The sequence below is a fragment of the Leptopilina boulardi genome, unplaced genomic scaffold (assembly GCF_019393585.1).
Source record: "Leptopilina boulardi isolate dan_hultmark-lab unplaced genomic scaffold, ZJU_Lbou_2.1 LbouV2_405, whole genome shotgun sequence".
Lineage (NCBI taxonomy): Eukaryota > Metazoa > Arthropoda > Insecta > Hymenoptera > Figitidae > Leptopilina > Leptopilina boulardi.
Window position 1 is genome coordinate 466,551 of NW_026137980.1, and position 7,371 is coordinate 473,921.

At 36.0% G+C, this 7,371-nt stretch overlaps 1 protein-coding gene across 1 annotated transcript in view; it reads right to left on the minus strand.

Annotated features, from left to right (window-relative positions):
• Positions 1 to 7,371, minus strand: part of LOC127289325 (speckle-type POZ protein-like) — a 369,464-nt gene that overhangs the window by 252,210 nt on the left and 109,883 nt on the right. The window lies entirely within an intron of this gene.

A 7,371-nucleotide genomic window follows, 5' to 3' on the forward strand; every position in this document is an offset into this window, starting at 1 on the left:
AAGTTTTTTCTGTGAATGAATGCAAATCTATATGAAGAACTTGAATAAATACATGTATTACAATTATATTTCACATTTTAATTTGATTCCCATTTGATAAAAAAATTGAATTTCGATAAGACAAATTTTAAAATAATTTTTCAGTAACTTGAAATATAACTTAAGTTACTTTGTAAGTAACTGTAACTGTAACGAGTTACTTTTTTATAAAAGTAACTGTTACGGTAACTAGTTACTTTTTTCATTAAGTAACTTAAATATAACGAGTTACTTAAAAGAAAGTAACTTACCAAACACTGCTGGGTACTATCTAGATAGTACCTCGTACCATCTATTTCTCTCCGTGTATTTGATCGCTATATATAAATTGTCAAGTGTGACGTAATAGTTATGTGTGCTTATAAAAAAATTATGAGTAATGAAAGGAAAAAACGGAGGAAAATTCTTTTCCTCTTTCTTAGCTAAGAATTTTCAGAAATAGTTCCGTAATTTTTCATATGAGGCTTTATGAGAAATTCATGTAGTAACTCGTCAATAAGTAAGGAAGTTTTTTTAAAATTTCTGAAATGGACTAAGCAAATTATTTAATTTCTTCTTGAATTATTAATGTTCATTTTAGCAGAAAATGAGAAAATATTTTAGACTATATCCAAAATATTTTATTACTTATTCAAACAGATAAGTTTGAAAATATCCCGAAATGGTCGCGATATCCAGACTTACTCAACTGAGTTCCGTAATTTTTTCTGAATTTTTTTTTTTCCATGCAGTTTGGCCTGGGTGTGAAAGGGTTCAAAGCAAAATATTCGTATTTTGAGAGAATATAACGCGAGCGCAGATCCAAAACAGAAGTTTTCCTCTCAAAATGAGATTACATTTTTTCTGAATGAGGAAATAGTGAGAAATTATTTTTTTTAAATATGAGGGACGGATCCAATATGGAGGACATACAAATTTTAAGTATCTCGGTTTTGCTAAAAACTTGTCATTTGGAGGTTTTCGAGGTCACTATAATTACAAATTTGTCATCAGATTTTAAAAATTCTAAATGGCGGACTTATTTTCATTAAATTCATCGGATTCGCTTGAAAATCGTTACACGGGGAATTTTCCTGTCGCTAATGACGAATATGTCATCATATTTTGAAAAATTCAAAATGTCAAACGAAAAAATGAAAAATATAACGGATTTGCTTAAAAATTGTTATATTCAGGGATTTTTGGTGTCACTGATTTGAAAGAATTTCTTTTTAATTTAAAAGAAAATACTTTGTGACATTAGTATTATAAACGCAGTAATTAACAATTCTTAAAAATCAAAGTTAAATTATGCACAGCTTATAGGGATTTAAAATTTAAAACTAGTAAAAAAAAGACAATTTTTATATAAAAGTCTTTAATCTTAAAATCGAAGGAGTTTGATCTCTGAACGACTTGAATTTACATTTTTCTTAGAGAGAACGTAAAAAAAAGAAGAAATCTTAAAGAGAGAGAAATCTAATAAGAGACTAAAGCCTGGAATTATTCCAATGAATTATTCTTGAGGAATAATTTTGAGATTTCTTTTTACCGGCCTTCTCACACTTTTTTCTTTCTTTATTTCTTTTTTTTGTATATCTCTGAAGTCAAGATATAGTGATCCTCGCAAAGTCATATAGTGTGCGTTGGAATTGAAGCGATAGCCTTTGAGAGATCTACCACATTTCTGACTCTCTCTCTCTTTCTCTCTCGTCAAAATGACGTACTTTCCACAGTTGGATGGAGGTTCCCAAGAATTGTTGAATCGACCCAGTCAAATGGTGAATGTACGTCTCGTGAACCGAAATCCCCCCATGAAATTCCTCGATTATGGGATCAAAGAGGTCGAGAGCAAAGACGGTGTGAGCTTTAGAATCGGATGTGTATATATATATATATAGATGTATACACAATTTGTCACACCTGACACGATCACATCGGGTAAAGATATTAACTTTATAACTCGACTTCTGACCATTATAACAAAATAAATTTAAAGATGTTTTTTTCATTTTTGGCCTAAATGGCTTTTAGTTTATTGCAACAATTGACATGACGCGTTTCGACACAGAATTCTGTGTCCTCATCAGATACATTTCTGCAAAGATAAACTTTTTTAGAATTTTTTCAAACGAAGATTAAAGCTCTTTTTATGAAGAATACATACCGACATTGTCACGTCTGTTTCATTTTAGTTAATATACATAATGAGTTTTTGTTATTTTAGTTATAATAATTTTAGTCATCTCCCAGGTGCGAATTGTCGGTCGGCCCATGGTCGGGCCGACCATGTGCATGGTCGGCCCACCTCGGGCAGCCAGAGGTCGGGCCAACTAGCGAATTGATAACGTCGGCCGACCTATGGTCGACTAAGTTGGACCGACTATGGGTACCATAGTCGGGCCGACCAAGGCTGCCCTAGTTGGGCCGACCATCCTTGCCGACGGTCGGCAGCCATAGTCGGGCCGACCATGGCAGCCATAGTTGGGCCAACCTTGGCTGCCGACCATCCAACTTGACGGTCGGCAGCCATAGTCGGCCCGACTAAGGCAGCCGAGGTCGGCCCAACTATGGCTGCCATGGTCGGCCCGACTATGGCTGCCGACCGTCGGCTATGATAGTCGGCCCAACTATGGCAGCCTTGGTCGGCCCGACTATGGCTGCCATGGTTGGGCCAACCTTGGCAGCTAAAATTTTGCCGACCATAAACATTAAAATATAAAAATTTGTTATACAAATAACATATATTAGTAATCATTTTAAATTCATTATACATTTATTTTATATACTTAAACACTAAACGCAATCGTAAACATACATATATACAAATTAAAATTTTTAACGCTCGCAGGGATCGAACTCGCAACCTAACGCACCGCAGTCTAATACGCTAACCACTACACTACGCAATGACATATGAGTCACGGAGAAAAATAAATGTTATAAGCTACAGCTTGAAAAAAATTAAAGTTAGTAATTCAAAATAATAAATTAATCACATATAACCTTTTTTCTTTTTAAATTAATCAATTACAAGTAAATTAACAAAAACATTTTACATTTGTCAATGGTAGGAGAGAAATTTACTTTATGATGGTCGGCCCAACTATGGGCCTTGGACGGGCCGACTGTCTCTTCAGAAAATTGAAATAAAAATAAAATGTTAATTATAATAATGAAAAAAAAATTAATCTAAAAATAAAACAATTTAGATAAGAAAATTATTTATATAAAACTTTTAATTTCAAAATAAATAAAAATTATGTAACAATTAAATAAATTTTTATTTTAGATACTTTGAGCTTTTACTAATTGATAGTTTCCCAGGTGCGAATTTCGGTCGGCCGCCAGAGTTGGTTCGTCGGCCCATGGTCGGCCCAACTCTGGCTGCCGACCGGTCGGCAGCCAGAGTTGGGCCGACCATGGTAAATATTTGCACCCAAAGTTGGGCCGACTATGGCTGCCGACGTCGGCAGTCACAGTTGGGCCGACCATTGCAGCCATAGTTGGGCCGACTATGGGGGATTATGGTCGGCACAACCTTGGCAGCCATAGTTGGGCCAACCTTGGCTGCCATAGTTGGGCCGACCAGGGGGGGTAATGGTCGGTCCAACTATGGCAGCCACAGTTGGGCCAACCATGGCTGCCATAGTTGGGCCGACCATGGGGGTAATGGTCGGCACAACCTTGGCAGCCATGGTTGGCCCAACTGTGGCTGCCATAGTTGGGCCGACCATTCTTCCCCATAGTCGGTCCAACTATGGCAGCCACAGTTGGGCCGACTAAGGGGAAAATGGTTGGCACAACCTTGGCAGCCATAGTTGGGCCAACCTTGGCTGCCATAGTTGGGCCGACCATGGGGGACAATGGTCGGTACGACCTTGGCAGCCAAGGTCGGTCCAACCTTGGCTGCCATAGTTGGGCCGACCATTCTTCCCCATAGTCGGCCAAACTATGGCAGCCACAGTTGGGCCGACTAGGGGGAGAATGGTCGGCATGACTTTGAAAACCGCAGTTGGGCCGACTACGGGGAATGTAGTCAGCATGACTGGCAGCCGAGTATATCGATGGTCGGTATATCAAGGATTACAGAATTATTTTTCTCAAAAGAAACACGATTGTTGTCGTGTTGTGCTAAACAACAATAAATTTTCTTGCGAGATATATATTTATATATATATATATATATATATATATATATATATATATATATATATTTATATAATTCGATTTCGCTTTAATCATTTTATAAATCAATCGAACTTAACTTTTGACATTCCACTTGTAAGCAAATAATATCTCGCAAGAAAATTTATTGTTGTTTAGCACAACACGACAACAATCGTGTTTCTTTTGAGAAAAATAATTCTGTAATCCTTGATATACCGACCATCGATATACTCGGCTGCCAGTCATGCTGACTACATTCCCCGTAGTCGGCCCAACTGCGGTTTTCAAAGTCATGCCGACCATTCTCCCCCTAGTCGGCCCAACTGTGGCTGCCATAGTTTGGCCGACTATGGGGAAGAATGGTCGGCCCAACTATGGCAGCCAAGGTTGGACCGACCTTGGCTGCCAAGGTCGTACCGACCATTGTCCCCCATGGTCGGCCCAACTATGGCAGCCAAGGTTGGCCCAACTATGGCTGCCAAGGTTGTGCCAACCATTTTCCCCTTAGTCGGCCCAACTGTGGCTGCCATAGTTGGACCGACTATGGGGAAGAATGGTCGGCCCAACTATGGCAGCCACAGTTGGGCCAACCATGGCTGCCAAGGTTGTGCCGACCATTACCCCCATGGTCGGCCCAACTATGGCAGCCATGGTTGGCCCAACTGTGGCTGCCATAGTTGGACCGACCATTACCCCCCCTGGTCGGCCCAACTATGGCAGCCAAGGTTGGCCCAACTATGGCTGCCAAGGTTGTGCCGACCATAATCCCCCATAGTCGGCCCAACTATGGCTGCCATGGTCGGCCCAACCGTGACTGCCGACGTCGGCAGCCATAGTCGGCCCAACTTTGGGTGCAAATATTTACCATGGTCGGCCCAACTCTGGCTGCCGACCGGTCGGCAGCCAGAGTTGGGCCGACCATGGGCCGACGAACCAACTCTGGCGGCCGACCGAAATTCGCACCTGGGCTGTAAAAATGTAAAACTGTCAGAAGCAGCTATTACTTAAGGCCAGGTCCAAGTGAGGCAGCGCCATCTACATTGATACTAAAATTTTGGAAAATTTTCAACAGCCTTTTCTTGAAAACAAGAAGGTAAAATGCTTTTTCCTTTATGAATAATTGATTATTGGCAAGATATGTACCAGCTAAAACTTTTTTTGAGTTAAAATAATGAAAAAAATTTCATGTCGATAAATTAAATATGAACACTTTTTTCACAAAAACTGTAACAGTACTTTCTCAGAAATTACAATCAAAAATGCAACTTCCATTTCGAAAATTAATAAACGCTAAAAAATACACGACCTAAGATTTACCAATCACGAAAATAACAAAAAAAAATTTTATTAAATATTTAACATATTGATACTGCTTTACTGATTGTGACAGCCCTTTGGTAGATTATGTATTTCAGGTGGTTAGCAACAGCGCCAATCTCCTCCTTTCGGCAAAATCGCGAAATGTCTGGTGACATATATAAGCTGCCAAACGGCTGTCATAATGAGTAAAATATGTTATGTTAAAATACTTTTTTTTGTTATTTTCGTGATTGGTAAATCTTAGGTCGTGTATTTTTTAGCGTTTATTAATTTTCGAAATGGAAGTTGCATTTTTGATTGTAATTTCTGAGAAAGTACTGTTACAGTTTTTGTGAAAAAAGTGCTCATATTTAATTTATCGACATGAAATTTTTTTCATTATTTTAACTCAAAAAAAGTTTTAGCTGGTACATATCTTGCCAATAATCAATTATCCATAAAGGAAAAAGCATTTTATCATCTTGTTTTCAAGAAAAGGCTGTTGAAAATTTTCCAAAATTTTAGTTTCAATGTAGATGGCACTGCCTCACTTGGACCTGGCCTTAAATTATTTTTTATATAATTACGAAACATGTACCTTTAATTAATTTTGAAAATTGAATTGAAAAAATATTATATGTGTTAAGTTAAAAATTATAAATTAAAAATATAACTTTTTTTGAAACACATGTTTGACATGTGTTTCAATTTTGTAGGTTAGAAAGGTAAATTAAAAGTAGATTTAGTATCGAGAATCAAAACGGTATCAAGCCAAGGTTCATATAAAAAGTGCTGAATATATAAAGGTCGGTTCACAAACGTATATAAAAAAAATGTTATGATATTAACTGTAAATAAATATAACTTAACTTTTCAACATCAGTTTTAAAGTTAATTGAACTATTTTCTTTTAAAATATAATACGCATTTCTATAATTTTTCGTTTTCGTAAATTTTTTTCTGAATGTAAAATTTTAACATCATTTGATGAAAAATTAAAATGATGTTTTAGTTCCGTTGAATGTTTACAAAGGGCTGTTTCTTTACTTTTTATCGACTCCTGATATTTGTGTCTAGATATTCTATTCTTTAGATGCTGTGATGTCTCAGCCACATAACATGAATTACAATTTTTACAATTTATTTCATAAACTAAATTAATTTTTTCGAAATTGGGAAAACAGTCTTTAGGCAATTTTAGTAAATTATTTTCAAAAAAATTCTAAAAAGATTTATCTTTGCAGAGATGAGGACACAGAATTCTGTGTTGAAACGCGTCATGTCAATTGTTGCAATAAACTAAAAGCCATTTAGGACAAAAATGAAAAAAACATCTTTTAATTGAAATATATTGGCTTTAACCTAGAAATTTTTATTATAACAAAATGGCCACAAATATCAAATTTCCTATGACAATTTCTTAATAAAAATTTTTCTCATGACAAAAATATTCAATTTTGACCCACTCATTACAAAAAAAGTGTGGAAAAAATTTGGAGAAAGAAAATAGTAAAAATTGGAAAAGAAGTACAATTTTGAAAATTTTAATTTTTTTATAACTTTAATTTCTAATCTGGTCAAAAATGATTATTTTCTATTTTTGACCACCATGTATATGTATTTTTAGGACCCAAATGAGGCATAAAAAAAATATAACCTCGTATGGTAATTTAAATTTAAGTCAAAATTGGTCGTGATACCTTCCCAATTGCAAAATTCCAGGACTGACAATATGGTAAAAAAAATTAAATTAAAAATATCCGATACAATATTGCGGATGAATTTTTATGATCTAATTCACATGAAATTTGTAGCTTTTTTTTGGATCACTGATTACGAATGTAAAGTTAGATTTAAAAAATTCAAAATGGCGAATGAATTTTC